This window comes from Gorilla gorilla, chromosome 11 (genome assembly GCF_029281585.2).
Source record: "Gorilla gorilla gorilla isolate KB3781 chromosome 11, NHGRI_mGorGor1-v2.1_pri, whole genome shotgun sequence".
In the NCBI taxonomy this organism is placed as follows: domain Eukaryota; kingdom Metazoa; phylum Chordata; class Mammalia; order Primates; family Hominidae; genus Gorilla; species Gorilla gorilla.
The window spans coordinates 80449539-80472532 of record NC_073235.2 but is presented as its reverse complement, the minus strand read 5'-3'; the positions used below and the strand labels follow the sequence as shown (position 1 = coordinate 80472532).

Sequence of the window (22994 nt, the reverse complement as noted above, 5' to 3'; positions counted from 1 at the left end):
TGGTTTATTCAGTGTATGCATGCCTTCCACAAGGAATTAATCAACCATTGGTCTAATTTTTGATATAATTTTTTGTAACTGGCATAATTTTTTAACTAGAAAATAAACACTAGCATGATGCAAACTGACCTAAGCCAATTCGACCACACGACTTCTAGGTTATTCATAATACCTCCTAGGTACCTTATAATAGCTTCAAAAGAGTTTGAATTTGGTGGAAGCTGGCTACTTTCCTATAATCTTGCTATTTGGTTTTAATAAAAGCAGATCTCATTTCCCAAAGAACTTAAAACAGATCTACCATTTGACTCAGCAATCCCATTACTGGGTATATATCCAAAAGAAAATAAATCATTCTACCAAAAAGACACATGTACTTGAATGTTCATCACAGCAGTATTCACAATAGCAAAGCATGGAATCAACCTAGATGCCCATGAACAGTGGATTAGATAAAGAAAATGTGATACATAGACACCATGGAATACTATGCAGCCATTAAAAAGAATGAAATCATATCCTTTGCAGCAACACGATGCAGCTGGAGGCCATCATCATAAGCAAGTTAATGCAGGAAAAGAAAACCAAATAATGCATGTTTTCACTTTTAAGTGGGAGCTACACACTGGGTGATCATGGACATAAAAATGACAACCATAGACAATGGGGACTACTAGAGGGGGAAGGGAGGGAGAGGAGCAAGTGTTGAAAAACTATTGGGTTATATGCTCAGTACCTAGGTGATGGGATCATTCATATCCCAAACCTCAGCATCACACAATGTACCCATGTAACAAACCTCACCTATATACTCAAATCTAAAATAAAAGTAGAAATTATAAAAAATAAAAATAAAAAGCAGATAGACCAAATCCTGCCACACATAAAGATGTTTATTTAAACAAAATTTTGTGGGCAAGTTGGGTCAAATGGTTCATATACTCTATTCAGTAAGCTTCATGAAGCCCAAGCTCTCTTTATTTTAGATAATCCTAACTTTCCTAACAATATTTCAAAGGCAGAATCTGGTTTTCCGCTGGTGGGCAACCACCAATCCTTTGACCCAGTGGCAGGATTAAACAACTTCAGGGCTTATCTCTAAGGCAACAAGTTTTGAACTTACTAGATTTTCATACTTTATTAATGCAAAGGTAGGTTGTATGTTCTAGAGACCTAGAATATAACTGCATGTATCTTGAATAGGACTAATTGCAGTAATCAGAGTTGATATCTAAAATCCATTGTGCCGATTAACAAGCTACTGATTTCACCAGTGAAATCCATTTCTAACGTTGCAAAGCCATGCTATTGAAGGCAGATAAAGATCTCTGGAGCACTTGTAATAGCCACATTTTGAGTGCAGCTTTCTGAATACCCCTGGAGTATAAATTCTCACTAGGGCGACTGTCTGCTCCTTGATGGCATATTAAACCTACTCCACACACACACACACACACACACACACACACACACACACACACACTTTCACATTGTCTTTGCTAAGGAATGTAAAGCAAATTATAGACATCAGGACAGCATGCAGTATTTCTCAGTGTTTTCTTTTTTTCTTAAATGAGAAAATAATGGAAACATTTAAGAGTGTACTCTGTGATAGGTGCTTTGCATATATTGTCTCATTTAATCCTCACAACAACACTGTTGATATTATTATAATTCTCACCTTATGGATGAGAACACTGAATGTGAGCAATTTTAAAAATGTGTCCAGGGTCGCTTGACTTGTGCTTGCAAAGCCAGGAATTGTCTGCAACTGTCTGTCTTGGCACACCACATGGGGACACTCGGTGGATGTTCATTAGTTTCCTACTGTTGCATCTTCACTTTTGGGACCCATGAACAGGTAGATGGGCCTGATATACATGTATAGATGGTTAAATAAACTGAGGTTTAATAATTTTATGTGTGTGTGTGAGGAGAGGGTACTTGACACGAGGAAAACATTATTTCTAAATCACATTGCCTGGTGGCATTTCAGCTTTCCATAAATATTTGTAACCACACTTGAGCTTTGTGTCTGTAAGAAAAAGTTTAAAACTAACAGAGAGTTAGAAATCATTAAAAAATAATAACGGCTTTGTACATATACAGCTATGAGGTAGATACTTTAATATTTTCATTTTCTTCAATTTTGTGCTTTTACTGACAAAACATTTTTAAATTTATGGTTGTTTATTATATTTTCCTCAACTGAGGATGAAAAGAAGGTGAGGATTAGTCTAATTTTAGCATTTTTCTTGCTTTAAAAAGTTGTGCCTCAAATCAGAATTTGCAAACAGCATTTGATTGCACTGAGTGATAAAGTGAGGTGTTCCAGTGTAAATTACCCTGCAGCCTACTTAGAGCATTTTCCTATGTATAGCAAAATTTATGGAATATGCTGTTTAAATGAAGCCACATCATATTTCCTGTTGGAGAATTTCAAATATAATATAACTCTGTGACATACTTTGTAATTTCTATTTTTAACAGTATGTAGCGATTTAAAAAATCTACTTGGATATTTATTTTTTCCCTTTCTTCTTTTCTGAATTGAAGGCAGAAATGAAACCATTTTCTGGTCATTTTCCATTATTTCCTTTTATTTCTCCCACATGTGCCGTGGATAATATCCTGGCTAGATATGATTGTAGGTTATTTTCACTGGCAGATTCTGATTCCATTGCCAATCAACAAAAGAGCATTTCCCCCACCCCTTTCATATTCTGCATACTCTATTCAGAAATGAGAAAAATTCTCAAAGGTAGGCATGACTATATTACCAAAGCAGGCAGCAAGGTGCCCCAAGGGAGGGCCCAAGCTGGAGTGAGAGTATGTTAAGAGGGGAGGAAAGTAATGAGTGCTTTTGAAAAATGAGGTTATGTAAGTTAGAGCTACCCAGAGATGCTTTGAAGGTCTATTAGACACAGTTCTTGAAAGGGGGTTTAAATAAAACTAAAATATAATAGCAAACTCTCTCACTGGAGAGAATTTAAAATGATTCCTCACAAGAATTAATTGACACCATCAGAAGGCTGGAACGGGCTTTAACCATCCAAAAAGTGTGCTTGGTATTTTGGAAGAATTGCTCTCCATAGCATATAATAAGTGGCTGTGGGAAATCAGTACCTTTTCTTTAAAGGTGCCACCCAGTGTTTAATAGCATTGGGTAGCATCATAGCGTCTGGGCAGTTTTAACTCCATTCTCAGTGCTTGGTTATTTGGTATACTTCATTTACAAAAAACCTATCCATATCTGTCTTCTTTCTCTTAAAAAAAGTTTCTGATTAATTTTGCGAAGCTTTAATATCGACATCAATTTTGTTTGTCCTAATGTCACAGTGATACTTGTGATGCAGTGTAACTGAAATTTGTTATAGGTATTCCACTTTCTAATTCCAAACCCAGAGTGAGGCATCAGAATAAGTCTTCAGTTATTCTCCCTTGTCATGAAGACAGAGAACCACGATCCTTGGATGAACCTATAAATGTCCATTGCTTCTTTTCAGTGGTTGACTCTAAATTTATTTTTAAGTCTTGGCTTAACACTTTGACATGATTCCCATCATGATTAGGACCACGATCCTTGGATGAACCTATAAATGTCCATTGCTTCTTTTCAGTGGTTGACTCTAAATTTATTTTTAAGTCTCGGCTTAACACTTGGACGTGATTCCCATCATGATTAGGACAGTCACAGGACATGATGGGCGTTTTGCTGTTCTTATTCTTTTAACCTCTGAAACAGGGTGGCAGAAATTGTTGTCTCTATGAGACTGAAAATACATTTTGCACTAGATCTAGAGTGCCCATTGTTTTAAGATTTGATCTGGATGCTGTGGCTTGTTGCCATGGATGTTTCCATTGTTTTACACTTTAAAGAGCCATCCAGTTGGGTGTAATAGTGCAGGTAGTGGGCTTGGAGAAGTGCTGAGGTGGCGATGGTGCCGGCAAGGATGAAGATAGTGGGAGCAGGCCCTGGGCTTGTCGCTCACCATGCCGATGGTAGAGGAGCTTTACGGCAACTATGGCATCATGGCCGATGCCACGGAGCGAGTGGGCCAGCATAAAGATGCCTATCAAGTGATACTGGATGGTGTGAAAGGTGGTACTAAGGAAAAACGATTAGCAGCTCAATTTATTCTGAAATTCTTTAAGCATTTTACGGAATTGGCTGATTCTGCTATCAATGCACAGTTAGACCTCTGTGAAGATGAAGATGTATCTATTTGATGTCAAGCAATTAAAGAACTGCCTCAATTTACCACTGGAGAAAATCTTCCTCGAGTGGCAGATATACTAATGCAACTTTTGGAGACAGATGGCTCTGCAGAATTTAACCTAGTGAACAATGAATGCCCTGTTGAGTATATTTAACATGGATGAAAAAGGGACTTTAGGTTCATTGTTCAGCCAAATACTTCAAGGAGAGGACACTGTTAGAGAACGAGCAATTAAATTCCTTTCTACAAAACTTAAGACTTTACCAGATGAAGTATTAACAAAGGAAGTGGAAGAGCTTATACTAACTGAATCCAAACACGTCCTAGAAGATGTGACTCATGAAGAATTTGTTCTATTCATGAATTACTGTCTGGGTTAAAAAGCTTACAGACAGTAAGTGGAAGACAGCAACTTGTAAAGTTGGTGGCTGAACAGGCTGACCTAGAACAGACCTTCAATCCCTCAGATCCTGAGTGTGTGGGCAGGCTCTTACAGTGCACTCAGCAGGCAGTACCCTTCTTCTCTAAAACTGTCCATTCCACAAGGTCTGTGACATATTTCTGTGAGCAGGTTCTCCCTAACCTTGGTATCTTGACTACCACAGTGGAAGGTCTTGACATACAGTTGGAGGTATTGAAATTGTTGGTGGAGATGAGTTCATTTTGTGGTGACGTGGAAAAACTAGAAACAAATTTAGGGAAACTATTTGATAAGTTATTGGAATACATGCCCCTCCCTCCAGAAGAAGCAGAAAATGGAGGGAATGCTGGTGATGAAGAACCCAAACTACAGTTCAGTTATGTGGAATGTTTGTTGTACAGTTTTCACCAGTTGGGCCAAAAACTTCCAGATTTCTTAACAGCCAAACTGAATGCAGAAAAACTCAAAGATTTCAAAATCAGGCTGCAATACTTTGCATGAGGCCTGCAAGTTTATATCAGACAACTTCGCTTAGCTCTCCAGGGTGAAACGGGTGAGAACAGAAGAGAACAGAAAACAGAAGAGAACAAAATTAAAGTTGTTGCATTGAAAGCAACAAACAATATCAATGTTTTAATCAAGGATCTCTTCCACATTCCTCCTTCTTGTAAGAGCACAGTAACACTATCCTGGAAACCTGTACAAAAGGTTGAGATTGGGCAAAAGAGAGCCAGTGAATATACAACTTCAGGTTCACCACCCCAGAAATCTTCAGCAGGACAAAAAAGAGATGCCAGGCAGATTTATAACCCTCCCAGTGAGAAATATAGCAGCAATTTGGGCAACTTTAATTATGAGAGGAGCCTTCAGGGAAAGTAGAGGGGGCCGAGGTTGGGGCACACGAAGAAATCATAGTCGTGGAAGACTCTGCTGAATAAGACATCAGCATTCTTCAGCATAGTCATGAGCTTAATATACTTAAATTCTACTACTCATTGGATTTCCGGGGGTGTCCCTTTAAACAGACTGCTGCCTTCAACTAAAAACTTAATGTTCTTTATACCTTTGTATGTATGATCTACTTTTGTAACAGACCATGGTTGTGTCCAAGGTAAAACCACAGTGATATTTTTGGATGCTTCGTCTGCAATACTGAGTTGTTTTTGCAATATCATTATTCAGACTTCAAATTGTGAATCTTTTATTTTTAAATATGTTGATAATTTGTTGTTGAGAGCTGTTCGTTCTAAAATGTAGTGAAATTCAGTCTAGTTCTGCTGATAAAGACTATCAGTTTTGAAAAGTTACTGATTTTCCTCTTTCCTCTGTTTTAGTTTTTTGCCCAATGTATGGAGAAGAGTAACTGTAAATCTTAACATTTTGTTTTCATTGTTTAATAAAGCTGCTAGGCAGTGGTGCAACATTCCTGTCTAGTGTCGTAAAAGCATAATATTTACGTTGCTTTCTTAAAATGTAGGAATGACATTACATTTTTAGGAGAAAGTAAGTTGCTTTGCACTGCTTACTTAACTTTTTTCCATATATTGTGATACAAACTTTTGAATATGGACCCTTACTATTTGAATAGAAATGTCTATATATAATATACATACATACATAAGCATATATGTGTGTATATACATATATATATATGCTGTGAAACTTGACTACATGACATAAATCACTTTTTTAAATTCCAGGAATGGGTAGTCTGACACAGTGATTATCCTTTTGAGGCTGAATCCATTATTAACTTGTTATTTAGGTTTTTACTCCCAGTAGCAAAGGATTCTAAGTCAGTTGCGCTTACATGATTATTGTTATTTAAAACTAAAAATAAAGGCTGTGTTTTCTTTTTCTTTTTCTTTTTTTTTTTTTTATTTGAGACGGAGTTTCACTCTTGTTGCCCACACTGGAGTGCAATAGCGAGATCTCGGCTCACTGCAACCTCCACCTCCCAGGTTCAAGTGATTCTCCTGCCTCTGCCTCCCAAGTAGCTGGGATTATGGGCACCCACCACCACACCCAGCTGATTTTTGTATTTTTAGTAGAGATGGGATTTCACCATGTTGGCCGGGCTGGTCTCGAACTCCTAACCTCAGGCAATCCACCTGCTTTAGCCTCCCAAAGTGCTGGGATTATAGGCTTGAGCCACCGCGCCCAGCTAGGCTGCATTTTCAAAGACAAATTGGAGATTGCTGTTGGTGAAATACAGCCAAAAATACTGAATCTGATGTTCATATAGATTTCTACAGGAAGAGATAGTATAATTTAGAATTTGGAGATTTCATAACCAGGGCTACCCAGAAAAAGTGACTTGATAACATGGTACCAATAAGGAAGGGAAGCTCTCTCAGTTTGCTATTGCCATTTTCAAGATTTTTAACTTCTCAGGTTATTAATCAAAATTATTGTATAAGTTAGCCAATATAATTTTTAGGTTAAAACAGCAGATGGGGGCGGGTGTTCGTGGAGTGTTTAATGTCATGGGCATTTTTAGTAGCATAGAGCCTTTGTTCTGCATTTGAATGTTTAGTATATTTTTGTTTCACAGTTAATGTTCCCTCCTCAAGTTTGCTATTCAAATCAAATGCCTGAATGACATTTCTAGTAGTCTGATGTATTTTTTGAGGAATAGTTTGTGATTCCAAAGCAGGTGTCTTCATTACCATTACCTCTCACTGCAGAAGAAGCAAAATTCCTTTGTTAGAATTACTGCACATGTATATGGAGAAAATAGTTCTGAAAGGCTAGAATGATTACAAGTGAGTAAAAGTTGGTCAGCTTGGCTATGGATTGGTGGCAATAATCTCTAAACATTCCAAAAGACTATGAGCTGAACCTAAACTCCCTTGGAATCTGAACAGACAAAGGAATATAAAATTGCCATTTGAAAACTGACCCACCACTCTGGACCTCAGAGATAGATCAGCCAGTGGCCCAAAGCCATTTTAACTACAGAAATTGTGTTGAGACTACAGCTAAATAAATTTGAACATTAAGTATAATTTTTCCACTTTTCCTCCTTATAAGCATATTTGTAAACTCACAGCTGAGCAGAAGTGACTTTACTCTCTCAAGTTTGATACTGAGTTGACTGTTCCCTTACCCCTCACTCTTCCCTTTCCCTTTCCTAAGACAATAGTGCACAACTTTGGTTATTTTTGCTTCTGAATTTGAATGAAAAACTTAATACTGTGGATTTTTTTTCTTTTGCAAGACACCTGTTTATCACCTTGTTTAAATGTAAATGTCCCCTTATGCTTTTGAATGAATTTATTTTTGTAATTAAAAAAAAGACCCCTCCAGTTTAAAACAACAAAACTACAAATTATGGCAAACTTCTGATCAGCAGCATGGATTTCTTAAGTAAAAGAAAATGGGAAACCAAACTGCTTCTTACATTCTTGTCTTCAAATTGTTACCAAGGGGAAGATTATGCACAGATCATTGGGTCAAGTAAGGGTTATTGTTCCCTCAGCAATGCACATTGTAATAAGTCATTCTCTTTCTTGAAATTACATCTTCACTAGGATCAGTATATAAAACACAGTTCTATTTGTGCTGGAAGTACAAGGTCGCAGCCATTCACCTGGAAGGTGATCCTTCACAATTATCCCTAGGAAAAAAACTTGGAAAAATACTCTGTGCTTTTCGTGGTTCAATGATGTAAAATGTTTGTATCATGCTCATTATGAACATTAAAGACAGGGAGCTTATCCAACACACAGACATGTGGGTCTGGTGCTGTGTTTAGAAAGACAGTTAACTGGAAGATGGTAGCACACATGCCATGTATACAGCTTTTTATGTTTACTGTCTTAGAAGCTGGTGGAAACATCAATCATTAAGATAACATCAAAGTTTACATTTGCAGGCCACGCACAGTGGCTCTTGCCTGTAATCTCACCACTTTGGGAGGCAGAGGCGGATGGATCACGTGAGCTCAGGAGTTCGAGACCAGCCCGCCCAACATAGTGAAACCCTGTGTCTGCTAAAAATACAAAAATTAGTCAGATGTGGTGGTGGGTGCCTGTAGTCTCAGCTGCTTGGCCAGCTGAAGCAGGAGAATCGCTCAGGGAGGGGGAGGTTGCAGTGAGCCGAGATTGCTCCACTGCACTCCAGCCTGGGCAACAGAGTGAGACTCTGCCTCAAAAAAAAAAAAAAAAAAAATTTACATTTGCGGAGTCTAATCTTCACATATATACATATATATTAACTCATATAATTCTCTCAATATTCTTATGAGGTAGGTAAGAATTGTTAAATTTTTTTTGTTTATAGATGAGGTAACTACAGTCTGTCTTGTCTTGCAAGAAGTTAATAGTGGAGCTGGAAAGTCATTGTTCTTTCCTCTCCTTTTTCCTGGCTTGTCATTTTTCATAAACAATGCATTGACTATTCCTACTACTTAGGAAGAGGGGAGCTCAAAGTAAAGAGTACCCCCATTTGATGAATTGTAAAAATGATGTCACTCAATATGCCAAAATATACAGGTAAACAATCAATAATGCAATATTCTATTGGAAGATTATATCAATGAAGTCACAGATAATCAGGTTGCACATTGAGCTTGTTAAAGACATAAAGGCTGCACAAGCCTTATTTTATCAATCCTTACAGAAAAATTTTAAGAAGCATGCACACTGAATGTATGAAAATCTTAGAAAGCAAGGGGACTTTAAAAATTACTTTATTCAAACTCTCATTTTAGAGCTAAACATTTTTTTTTTTAAAAAAAGAAGAAAAATAAAGATGTTTCGAGATTTTAAATTATTTGCTCCAGGTTGCACAATTAGAAAACCACACAGCTGAGAGTTGAATCTGTGCCTTCAAATGCCACTGTCCGCTAGCCCTACTCTCTACCACGCAGATGTTTGGCTGCCTGTGGACACAGGGCCAGATGACAGTGGTGGTTCCATTCAGCTCTGTATTTCCTTGGTGAGCAAAACCACAATGGTAGCCCCATTTTATGAGTAGGAAAATCCTGGTTGAGAAGTGCCCCTAGAAACAACAGTCAGTGGTGTAACTTAAGTCTCAAGTGCTTCCTTGCTTGTCTTCTCACAGATAGTGAGTACCATGTTTCTGCTTACGGAGAGTCATCTATATATTTCAGCCATGAGAGTTAAGAATTAAGAAAAAAGGAGAAAAAAAAGAATATCTGTTTTCCAGCTATCATTGAAGTAAAGTATATATTGTCATGTTCTTTGACAATCTCAATTATGTTGGAATCAAGTCAAAATGCTAAGGGGTGAGGTTATAGGCAGTCATAGTTCTGACTTTGTTAAGGCTGATATTTGGATAGATCAATGTTCTATTATGTCAAACTGAGGGATCTTTAAAAATTGTTATGTAAATCAGAAGCATGCTTAGCTGAAGTATCTTAAAAGAGTGCTTCAGCTACTTAACTATCTTCTGATGACCATTGATCTCTGGCCAAATCATTGACACAATGGGTTTAAGAATAAAGAGAACCATTGGAATAAAAGTTAATACAGAATGTACTGTTAACCATTACACATAGAAACATTAGTGGAAATGGATTAAGAATAGGTAGGAGGCGGATAGTTACTGAAGAGGCAAATAGCATGAATGGTAGAAATATTTTGGTAACTTTTGTTTACCATCTATATACATAGAACATTTTGATTCAAGTGTTTTTGATGCAGGCGTTTTGACAGTTAAAGCAAGTGGACACCCTGGAATCTTGTTCCACACTTAACCACCATCTGATTTCTGGGCAATTTTTATTTTCCAGTGTATTAATTTATATACTGCTTGAAAACTTTGTTAAACTTTGGTCTTGTATTACTTTTATTTCTGAGATGAATCCTGTTTGGTGGTAGTGTATTATTTTGATATAATGCTGGGTTCAGTTAGCACTTAATATGAATAATGAAATTGATCTGTAGATTTTTTGGTGCTATTTTTATCTCTACTGTCTTTATTATGTTAGATGTATTATTTTAGAATTAGAAAAAAAGCAGTAATATATTATTTAGTCTTTTATAATTAGGAAGCCTCTAAGAGCTTATCAGGTACTCCCCCCAAAGCATTATTATAAATGAATTTTACTATAAGGGTAAATGTGTTATTTAGAGAACAGTTAGAAATTTAATTAGGGTCTCTTGTCGGACTGGAGCTGAGAATAGGAGATTGTATTATGGCCCAAATCTCTTCCCTTCAATATGTACCCAATTAAAAAGAAATCTCAAAAAACTTATTGGAAGAAGATAATGCTCTTTATATAGATGTTTTGCAGCACTTAAAAACTCATGCCATCATAAAAATCTAGAAGAATTCTATCCTGACCAGCCATGAAAAAGTTATTTGATGTGACTTTCTATAATTTGCATATGAAAAGAGTATATATATTTTCATTTCCAAATGTAAGATGTATTATTATTATTATTATCATTTTTTGAGATGGAGTCTCACTCTGTTGCCCAGGCTGGAGTGCAGTGGTGTGGTCTCGGCACACTGCAACCTCCGCCTCCTGGGTTCAAGTGATACTCCTACCTCAGCCTCCCGAGTAGGTGGGATTACAAGTGCCTGCCACCACACCTGGCTGATTTTTTGTATTTTTAGTAGAGATGGGGTTTCACTATGTTGGCCAGGCTGGTCTCAAACTCCTGACCTCATGATCTGCCCGCCTTGGCCTCCCAAAGTGCTGGGATTACAGGCGTGAGCCACCGTGCCCGGCCCGATATATTATATTTTACTTTTTGAGACAGAGTCTTACTTTGTCACCCAGGCTGGAGTACAGTGGCACAATCTTGGCTCACTGCAACTGCCGCCTCCCAGGTTCAAGCGATTCTCCTGCCTCAGCCTCCCAATCCTGAGTAGGTGGGATTACAGGTGAGTACCACCACACCCAGCTAATTTTTGTATTTTTAGTAGAGATGGTGGTTTTACCATGTTGGCCAGGCTAATCTCGAACTCCTGACCTCAAGTAATCTACCCATGCTGGCCTCCCAAAGTGCTATGATTACAGGCGTGAGCCACTGTGCCCAGCCAAGATATATTTTAAATACTTGTTCTTTATTTTATTTATTTATTTATTTATTTATTTAAGATGGAGTCTGACTCTGCTGCCCAGGCTGGAGTGCAGTGGCATGATCTCAGTTCACCACAACCTCTACCTCCTGGGTTCAAGCAATTCTCCTGCCTCAGCCTCCCCAGTAGCTGGGACTACAGGAGCGCACCACCGTGCCCAGCTAATTTTTGTTGACCTTGTGATCTGTCCACCTCCTAGGATTACAGGCATGAGCCACCACGCCACACTCCGCCTTTTTTTCTTTTCTTTTTTTTTTTTTGAGACAGAGTCTCGCTCTGTCACCCAGGCTGGAGTGCAATGGTGTGATCTCGGCTCACTGCAACCTCCACTTCCTGTGTTCAAGCAATTCTCCTGCCTCAGCCTCCTGAGTAGCTGGGATTACAGGCCCATCCTACCATACCCAGCTAATTTTTGTATTTTTAGTAGAGATGGGGTTTCACCATGTTGTTCAGGCTGGTCTTGAATTCCTGACCTTGTGATCCCCCTGCCTCAGCCTCCCAAAGTGCTGGGATTACAGATGTGAGCCACTGCCTGGCCTTAAATACTTTTTGAAACTATCCCCCCCAGATACTTGTAACTCTGAAAAATTACTGCTATAAATTTTGAAAATGAAAATCGTTAAGCTCTGTTATTGATCAACCACATTATTAAAAGGCAAAAATAAGTGAGTGTTAAAATTGTAACATTAAAGCAGGAACCACAAAGTCTGATATGCAGAAAATTCCATATACAAGTGAATTTTCATTGACTAGGCAGTTATCTGATTGAAACAATTTATGTTTCTTTCTGAAAAGAGTACATGGTTACTAATCATGTAGCTTGTACTAGGTTAATCCTTATTCCACCTCTATCCTTACCTATCCCCGTTGGTGCTGGGATGAGGCTTATCAAAGGAAAAAGTATGTTGGTTCTGCATATTGTTATTATTTAAAGAAGCTGAAACTGTAGTGAGTGGTGGGAGTTTTAGGTTGGATTCAAATGTCACATAGTCAATTCTCTCTCATTCTCTTTCCCCCTTCTCTCCCTTCATTTCCATCTTGTTTCTTAAAGGATTTGAGGCATCTGATGGAAAATATTGGAATATGAATAAACTTTCATGGCCACATAATGTGATAAGCTGGGAATTCTCAAGGAGTTTTTTGGTTTTTGGTTTTTATTTTTTTTCAGTGCTAGGATGTGATGATAATTTCCAGCTACTTTTTGTCTTGACCAGAATGTGTCATTGATCCACTCTTTCTGGCATGAGGTGAGGCTGGAGGATTCCAGTGGACTCGTGGTATTTAGATAAATGCTCCTAACCTCAGGTTGAAGGAATTTCAGATGAGGAGCAGTGACTAACTGAGCATGCGCGTCTTGATTCCTGCCAACCAGAAAAGCTATTCTCTCTCAAAATTGGGACATTCATTAACTGCAGTGAAGATCCTTGCTAACACATAAGTATAACTGTTAGGATTGCATCCCCAGTGGGTCAGTGAGTGGAGTCATTTCCCCACTGTGTCAATGGCATCAGTCCCTAGTTTGTGCATAAAGGAATTCACAGAAAAAGTATCCTCTGTTTTACAGAGGAAATGAGTGTTTATTTCCTTTCTTATTTGTAGCTCGCCTCTGAGTATGATAGAAAGATTTGACTCTGGGCAGAGTATTCTTTCTGGACTTTGTTCATACTGTGCTATGACTAATAGCTTTTCATCATAACCACATCCAGGATTGATATTGCTTTAGGAAACAGCATTCCACATCTCTAGTGAATTGCTTATCTTTCTTGAAAAAGAGTAGATTGCTCATATTGTCATTCTTGTGTATTTTCTGATGTAATAGAGGCACTAAAACTATCAATTGCTTTAGACTGTATGACAGTATTGAAGGCCACTTAACAGAATGCTGAGTAATACAACTGAATCAGACTCATCTCACCAAAAAGTTGAGCATGTGTATGTGGATCTTTGAACGCAGTTAGCAGGCAAGCCTATTTTGCCATCCTCTCTGAGATATAACACTGAAATTTTGCAGAGAGAAGTGATACATTTTTTATGTACAGATAACACACATATCTTGATACATCTAGAAACCCTGATGAGTTTTGAGCAAAGTAAAAATAACGGGACTACAGAAGACCTCACAAAGGTTTCAGAGGACTCAGTTTCAATGGACATTTCTTGCTGCCTGTATACCTGTCATATGACCAGGCTTTCCACAGCTGCTCTAAGTGGCCCTCAGCTTGGCACATCCTTTTGACTTCCAACATTAATTCATGTCTTATTCCCAGTGCCACAGACAGTGAAGAGAAGATGACTGCCACATGAGAATAGAGTTAGACAATTCAGACACTCTGGCAGGACTGGCTACGTAATTTATAGAGCCCAGTGTAAAATGAAAAGGCTGGGACCGTTGTTCAAAAATTAAGAATTTTAAGCCTGGGACAGGAGGACTTTAAATCAAGCACAGGACTCTTCTAAGCATGAGGTCCCTTGTGACTGCACAGGTTGCAAGATTATGAAGCCCGCTTTTTTAGTCTTGAAATAATGAAGGTAGAGAGGAATTTGCTTTACATCTACACAATTTGGAAAGCAGTAATAGAATGCATGAATTTTGTTTACAGTGTCTTAGAATATTAAAGCTAGGGAAACCACTGAAGTTTCAAGGTGGTTGGTGATAGCATGTACTCCTTTACAGCATAGCAGGAACAAACTCTTTCTCTGAGAAGTCACACAAGGTAGATCGAAGAGTTTCTTATTTGTGTTGGCCACAGAGTTGGGTTGAACCATGGAAGCATCAAGAGGTGACTGTGAATACCAAGCCTGAGCCTGGGTGACATTATTGAACTCCTGGTCTCAGGATAATTATAGAAGGCTCAGAGTAAATGTGTTTATTGATCCAGGCCTGGGTTGCTTTCATCAGTTAGAGCTTTAGAGTGAAGATTCTCACAAAACTTAGAAGACATGAGAAAACACTTCTGCACAAGATTTGGTGTGTGGCAATGGTGGTACTCAGTGACTTCTCACACTTAATTCACTAGAAATTGTGTTTATAGTCTCTCCTCTTTCTGACTTTAATTTTACATAGCTGGTCAGCTTTTAATGCATGGACTGTGACAGTGGGGAAGAAAGACTTTACAAAGACTTCTTTGAAGGAATGTTCTAGAGCCATTGAAAAGCTAATAAAAGAATATTGCCTGGTTCTTCTTTTATCATAACACAAAGTATTAAGCAAAAAATAAAAACATAATAAATGATAAAAATTAAAACACAACTGAGAAATGTCTTTATTCTTTAAAATTCTATAAGAAGAGAGTTGACCCCATTTTTTTAATGCAATAGTCATGCATAGAATATTTGTTTCTGAACAAAATAATTCTAGAGACAGCAGCCTGTTTTCTACTCATCCTGCAATTTAATAAAACATTTATTTCTGATGAGAAAAGATACTCCTGCAGGGATGTGAAAGTGTGGAGTGGCTCACTGTGGTAGAGACTTTCATTTACATCATCATCTTTATTATATGTAACTACCCAATTTGGTATGTATCATTATCCCCACTTTGAGATAAGAAAAATGTGGTTCAAAGTTAAACATTTCAATAAGAATGTCCCTCAGAACAGTGACTGTGTAAGGTATCAATTAATAGTTGTTCTATGGTAATTGAATGGTTGGAAAAATACTTGATTTAGCAAATATTAGAGAAGATTAGGAAACTTGGAATATGTAATTGACCTTCTTGGAGTATGTAATTGAGGCCTTTGGTTCTTTACCCTTTTCCCTCTTCTTCCCCTTAAGGGTTAGAGAGTCCTCTGACTCTCGATTCTCACAGTAAGAAAAGCTGCCCTCGTAAAGCAGCAAGAAAATGGTATTGGCTATAGCACTGCAGGCTGGTGGGGGACATATTTGGGGGACATGGTCTTCATGGAATCGTTGCAGTTTTACTATTTAAGTAGATATCAATTGGTTAATCTATTTCTGTTTGCGAAAACACATCGAAGGATGTAGTTGCAGAAAGTTTGCTGAAAAATACTGGAAACTAAGTATTATATTTAGTCTTCAAAGTTAACATTTTATGGTAGCTTTTATGTATGGCTGAACACCATTCTAAGCACTCTACATGCACTATCTCATTTAATCTTCATCATCTAGTGAGATATATACCATTATTATCCCATTCTTTTTTTTTTTTTTTTTTTGAGATGTAGTCTCACTCTCTTGCCTAGGCTGGAGTGCAGTGACATGATCTCAGCTCACTACAACCTTTGCCTCCCATGTTCAAGCGATTCTCCTGCCTCAGCCTCCTGAGTAGCTGGGATTACAGGTGCCCGCCACCACGCCCGGCTAATTTTTCATATTTTTAGTAGAGACAGGGTTTCAGCATGTTGGGCAGGCTGGTCTCGAACTCTTGACCTCGTGATCCTCCCACCTTGGCCTCCCAAAGTGCTGGGATTGCAGGCATGAGCCACCGTGCCTGGCCCTATTATCCCCATTCTTAAGAAGACAAAATCAAGGACCAGAGGGTAAAACGCATGAGTAGTAAGTGGTGGAATATGGACTGGAACCAGCTCCTTAATCACTATGGATATTGTGTCTAAGAGGAAGAACATAGAACATTCATGAAACGTGTTTGTAATGGGTAGAGCAGGCACACAGGGACTGTGAAAAGGCTTTGACCCTGCTGCTAGAGATGCTTCTGTTTGTCCTCGGCTTCTCTAGTTTCATGGCTCCTGAAGGCTGACTCTGTGTCAGGAGAGAAGACAAAGCTGAGAATGGGGAAGGGATTCAAGGATGGATTAGCCTGGTGTTAGCATCTGGAACCCCACTTTTCTGAAGGTCTCCAGGTGGAAGATGATAACAGGTGTGTTTTACCTGTGTGTTCCCCCGATCCTACAGGGTCATGGTAATTTAGTGCTATCACTATTCTTTGCAGTGTTTGTAGTTGCATACAACAGAGTGGGGTTAATCTTACTCTACTTTTGGACAAAAAAGGACTCAGAAAGTGAGCAAAAGGATCCTTTTTGCCTTGTTTCCTTGCTGCTTGAAATAGTTTGATAGCTTCCTATTTGAGAGAACTTGTTCTAGATAAAAGGGTCTTGGTTAAAGATCACTTTGGCTCATGTTTTTTAGGGCAATTCCACCCTTCTGCAACATAATGTGTAAGCTTTAAAGAAGCAAATGCAAGCACTTGCGCATTGTTCTGCTCTTCACATAGCAATTTATAAAACTCTTGCAGTCCCACTTTTTGTCTTTGTACTGTATCAATTCTTAAAACTTTAAAGTTCAACAACAGAAATCCTCCTATTTTACAGATTAAGAGACTGAGGCAGATAGAAAAGACTTGTTCAGTGAGATACGCAGTGCAAAGTTTGGATGAAAATAGTGTTTCTTAACGTTGAGTTCAGAATTCTTGCATTGCCTCCATGCCACTGATTAAAGAATTAATGAATTTATCTAAATATAGAGGCTGAATGCCCAAAATGCCATTGCAAGTGAGAAGAGAATATTATCCCTTACTGTTTTTTTTTTGTTTCAATGAGTCCCCTGAAGATGAGAGGAACCTCTGTTATGCCTGTGTTCCTTGCCTTGTGTAATTTTAGTTCAAATCACAGCAACGCACAGATTAAATGAAATAGCTGGAGGTAAATTGTGTCAATCCTTCAATGAGGTATAGTAATATTAAAATTCAGAACTCTAAATGATCACTTTTCAAGAAAGCTTTACTATGTATCTACATTATTAATTTAAATTACCAACTCTATTTGACATGTAGACATTTTAGTAGAGTTGTTGAAGAAAAAAAAGCACTATATTAACTATAATCACCTGAAGTGATAATAGTCACAGCACAGTGACTATCAGAAGCAATTGAAGACCATTACTGGAAAAATCAAATATGCACCTGATTTCAATTATATCAAATGCCAGTTGATTTATTGGTCCATTAGAGCAACTGGTTGGAGGTAGCTGAGAGAAGTTGGAAGGTTCTCAGTAAGAGTTTTTGAATTTCTACTTTATGAACTGCTGGGTGGTATAATAACAACTACATAGAGACACAGAATGTCTAGGCAACTTGCCAAAGACCATAAAGCCAGTCAGCTTTGGAGCCGGGTAGACCTCAGGCACTGTGGCTGTTAACCACCATGCTTCAATCTCTGCTCTACAAGGCGAGCTGGGAGCTTTGGTAGAAGGTATTCTTGAATTCAAAACTTAGCTCTGCTACTTAGTAGTGTGTAGTAGTACTTGGCAAATTAACTTATACCTCTGTTTTCTCTTTATTAATAGAGAGAGCATTAGTCCTAATCTCATGGGGGTTTTTTGGTGAAGTTTATGTATATAATGCTATCTACTGTATTTATCACAATATCTGGCATCTAATGAGAACTTAACATGTGTAGCTTTTATTTTATTAATATGATTTTTATAACCATGGAGGAGTTAAAAATTAGCAGATACATTATATATCCCAAGGAGCTCTTGATTTAATTGGGAACTGAAACATACAATTAGGTGCAAATTAATCAAGAATAAGAACATAAAGAATACAATCCTATAATTTGAAAATGCTCCAAGGAGGCACGGATATAACCTATGTTTTCTTTCTTTCTGGAGTTGTTTTCACTCAGTTAAAAGTATATGTATGCCATTCACCCCTATCTTCAGCAATATGGTATGGTATCGTGAGAAAGTTATTCATTCTATATGTTTAATATATAGTCTAAGTTTTCCATTACCCTGTTGCTACAATCTGTTTACAAGAGCAAGCAATTTCATGCAGTTTGCTATGCATCACTTTTAGCTCTTTCCTTAGGCACCAGTCTAAAATCAGGGTAGCAGTAAGCCACTTTCAAATTATAGTGGTCTTTTCCATTCATGTCTATGTTTCAAATTTTTATATAAACCACTTCGCTTCCCAAGCTGTCCAACAATTGCACAGCAAGAGATAATCGTTTTGGTATTGATTGATAGCTGCTAAGTAGAAAAAATTTCATAGAAGGAAATACGAGCACCAGTGCATTAAAGAGAAGGTATATTGCTAATTTGTTTTATTAATTGGTGCTACTTTGGGAGTCGGTTTTGTCATGCACTTCTGATAAGAGCTTCCAATCAGCTTCAGAACTCTTCATCTAGAAGGTCACTTTTCTAAGCTGTCAAAGTCAGTTGCCTTGCTTAGTTGACTGAAACAATCAGATTACACAGACTTGATGTCTAAACTTGTTTATGTTATGGCTATACCTAGTGAACTAATAATTCTTAGTTTTCTGGCTATCTTGCAGTTCAATGATAAATTCATCAGTGCCATGTATTTCAAAATAAAAAATATTAAGAAACCCAGAACATACAAAAAAAGTTTCCTTTAGTCCACCAAATAGCAAAACTCTCATGCATTTGTTTGTTTGTTTGTTTGTTTTTTAAGTAATTAATTTATCACAGTAAGTGGCTTCTTAGGTTTGGTAGATGGCCTAGAGTGTGGTTTTGATTATAGCTGCTTTATTTTCATTTATGTAGTCTTTATTCATCTTTATTCTGCATTGCAGCCTCAGACTTTTCCAGTTTTCTCAAAGCTACTTGGACTGGCTCACTTTTTAGAGTAGATGTTGATTAAAAGGTGCATCAGTAGCCCATTGCTTATAGTGCCACCGTGTGGCCTTCATCCATCACTGCTGCCCACTTAACAAACACAGCAGGTCCTCAATGGGGCTGAATCTAAAATTAAGTTTCTTTAAGAAGTGCATCCTTAGCACTTGTAATTATTTGTTTTTAATCACTATTTTAGAAAACCAAGGTAAAGACAAATTACAAAGTGAGAAATGACTATTATTGAGGACAAATTAGAAATAAATTTCTAAATTTAGAAATAAATCTCTAAATTACTTAATACTGTCAAAGGGAAAATATGTTAGCTTTATGAAGTCTGGATTTATAGTTAAATTTTTCATGATTTTTTTCTTGAGACAGGGTCTCACTCTGTCACCCATGCTGGAGTGTAATGGTGCGATCTCAGGTCACTGCAAATTCCCCCAGGTTCAAGTGATTCTTGTGCTTCAGCCACCCAAGTAACTGGGATTACAGGTGTGTGCCACCCCGTCTGGCTAATTTTTGTATTTTTAGTAGAGATGGGGTTTTACTATGTTGACAAGGCTGGTCTCGAACTCCTGGCCTCAAGTGATCCATCTGCCCACCTTGGCCTCCCAAAGTACTGGAATTACAGGTATGAGCTACCACGCCTGGGCTTATTTTTATAGTGTAACAAGAGGCTGGTGTACATTTGAATTCTCTTTTTTGGCTATCAAGAAATTACATTTTGCTAGCAGTTTTTAGAAGGCAAGAAATTAGGTGCCTTAAATGTCATCTTGTTAAATTGTGAAATATTTAATCTGTTCCTCCTCATTTTGATTCTTCTTCTCCCTTCACTTGGCATATGAATCTTTTTTCTCTGCCACATGGTTCTGTCATAGGAGGTCATTAAGGCATTTGAATGAATCAATATAGCCCTAAAAACCCCCACCAAGGTGTTGTATCCCCTACTGGCCTGCATTCTGTCCCCAGAGAGTCCTATTTTTATTTCCTTTGCTAACTAATTTGAAGTCTTTTTTTAGGTTGTACCCATGATTGCAATGTTAGAATATTAAGCCTTCATAGCATGTTGCAGTTTGGGGCAAAAATATATATCATTTTGTAAAACATATGAAGAAATAGAAATTAATGTGTAGTGTTTGGGCATTAAGTTGTATGATGAGAGTGGAGTTACAATCAGGGTTATGGCAGAGAAAACTGGCCAAAAAAAATAACAAAAGCTTATATTACTCACTCAAGACATTTAAGGAGAAAAAAAGAAATTAGCTGAAAAGAATTCATTTTGATTAGTAAGTATGTAATTTATATTCATTGAAGTTCCATTAAAGAGCCGTTCTCTTCCATTCGTGATTAGTACAATTGAAGTTGTTAGACGATTAGCACACCATTCAAAGTAAGGATACATGCCCTTTCTCTGTGTAGTATATACTTTTGCAGGCCCAGTCGCAAAGGCCTGTGCCAGTTTTCTTTGTCTCAAGACCAGGAATCTATAGAATGGCAAAGGAGTCAATATCCTGCCTTTCCGGATTCAGCTAAGTGCAGGAAGGATACTCATTAAGTTCATACCTACGTCATTCCATTGAAAAGACTGAGTACTCCTTCCTTTAAAAAGAAAAGAAACAGAAAATGAATCACTAGAGAATGATATTCTACAATTTTGAAGTACTTCATGTACTAATGTATCTCCTGCAGAATATTTCTAGCAAGATAATTTCATAAATAATTGTTATAGGGTGAGTTGTGTTCTTCCCACACCCCTGCAAAAGATAAGTTGAAGTACTAACCCCAGTTCCTCAGAATGCGATTTTATTTGGAAAGAGGGTCTTTACAGAGGTAATCAAGTCAAAATGAGGTCATTAGGGTAGACCCTAATCCAATATGACTGGTGTCCTTTAAAAAGAGTCAATTTGGACAGAGAGACCAATATCCACAGAAGGGAAGACTCTGTGAAGAGATACAGGGAGAATGCCACGTGAAGACTGGAGTTATGCTGCCATAAACCAAAAAATGCCTGGGGATACCAGAACCTGAAGACAGCAAGGAAAGATCTTTCCTTTACAGTCTCAAAGGGAGCAGGACCCTTCTGACACCTTGATTTTAGACTTCTAGCCTCCAGAACTGTGAGACAATACATTTCAGTTGTTCTAAGCCACCTAATTTGTGGTACTTTGTTATAGCAGCCCTAGGAAACTAATACAGTAAATATTGAGCTAGTACTTTCTGCCATGCCCTGTGATGAGCGCTTGACAAAAATTGTCTTATTTACATCTAGGACCAATCTCAGGAAGGCTATTATTATCTTCCCAAGATACTAACAAGTCAAGATAACTAGCTTACTGGAGGTTAAGTGATTTGCCCAAGATCACACAGCTATTAAGTGAAGGAGCTGGGATTTGAACTGAGATTGGTTTAACTCTAGCTTCTGCTGTGTGTGTGTGTGTGTGTGTGTGTGTGTGTGTATCTAGTTCTCACTGGTTTAAGGTCATAGCCACTTTCACACCACCCTCATGTCTCATTGAGAACCACCCACCTCTATTTAAAGGAGAATTACTCTTGAAATTCACTGACAACCCCACCTTTCATGTTCAAGGGCACAAGTAAGACTCTCCATTTCTCTGACAATAAAAGGTTGGTAATATTCTCTTGACTCTTTGTAATTCGAAATTTTTATAGCCTTATTGGCCTTTTCGCCCACACCTCTCAAATTATTTCTGCTTTTTTCCATCACCCAAATCAGTGTAGTTTAATATGTGCAACAGAGTGAAAAATCTGCATGGAGTCAATTTTCTGCTTCAAAAGAATTTCTTTTAAAAAATCCAACCAATGTCTTCGTAAAAAACTAAATAAATCTGCATTGAATTGTGTAGATGTCAGAGACACTGAACCTGGGCTAAAACTTAAAACCCAAAATTGTATCAGTGAGAATAACCCAATCATTCTGAGAACAGCTGTCTTCCAAAGGTCAAAATAAGTGCTGTATTTTTACTAATACTTATGTCTATGTTACAGTTTGACTCCATTCACTGATCAAAAATCCAAACCAAGAAAAAAGTTTAATTTATAACAATGCCACAGGTTGATGCAGTTAAAAAAGAATTACAGTTAGACCAATAGTTACACAATACAGACAGTTGATTGGACATTAGTCATAGGATATAAAAGCTAAAACTATCAAATTAGATTTCTATTAACTCATCAGAGATAGAATTGGGAATATTGGGATAGACTTGATTTATAATGCCTAAAATTTCTCCTTAGCTGGTATTCTTCATTTTTTTTTAGGATGTCACTTTCTACTTATTGGTCCACCTTAAAGCAGTAGGTTTGAAACTTTTTTGACTGTGACCCATAGTCATGGCAGTCAGGGGAGGAGTTTCAAGAAGGAGGGCTATCAGCACTGTCAACTGCTTCAGAGAGATTAAAAGGATGATTAAGATAATCTTGATATTTGGGGATCATTATTTATTGAAACAAATGTTCTTACTACTGTTTGATGTTTTCACTATTGTTTGATAAAAATGATCATCTGCCGGGCGCGGTGGCTCACGCCTGTAATCCCAGCACTTTGGGAGGCTGAGGCAGGCGGATCATGAGGTCAGGAGATCGAGACCATCCTGGCTAACACGGTGAAACCCCGTCTCTACTAAAAATACAAAAAATGAGCCGGCGTGGTGGCAGGTGCCTGTAGTCCCAGCTACCTGGGAGGCTGAGGCAGGAGAATGGCATGAACCCGGGAAGCAGAG

The 22994-nt window shown here is 37.9% G+C and overlaps 1 protein-coding gene and 1 pseudogene across 1 annotated transcript in view; both read left to right on the top strand.

Annotated features, from left to right (window-relative positions):
- PDE11A (phosphodiesterase 11A) overlaps positions 1–22994 on the top strand; it is a 435243-nt gene that overhangs the window by 69784 nt on the left and 342465 nt on the right. The gene's annotated exons all lie outside the window — the stretch shown is intronic.
- On the top strand, positions 3985–5520 carry LOC101125520 (apoptosis inhibitor 5-like; annotated as a pseudogene).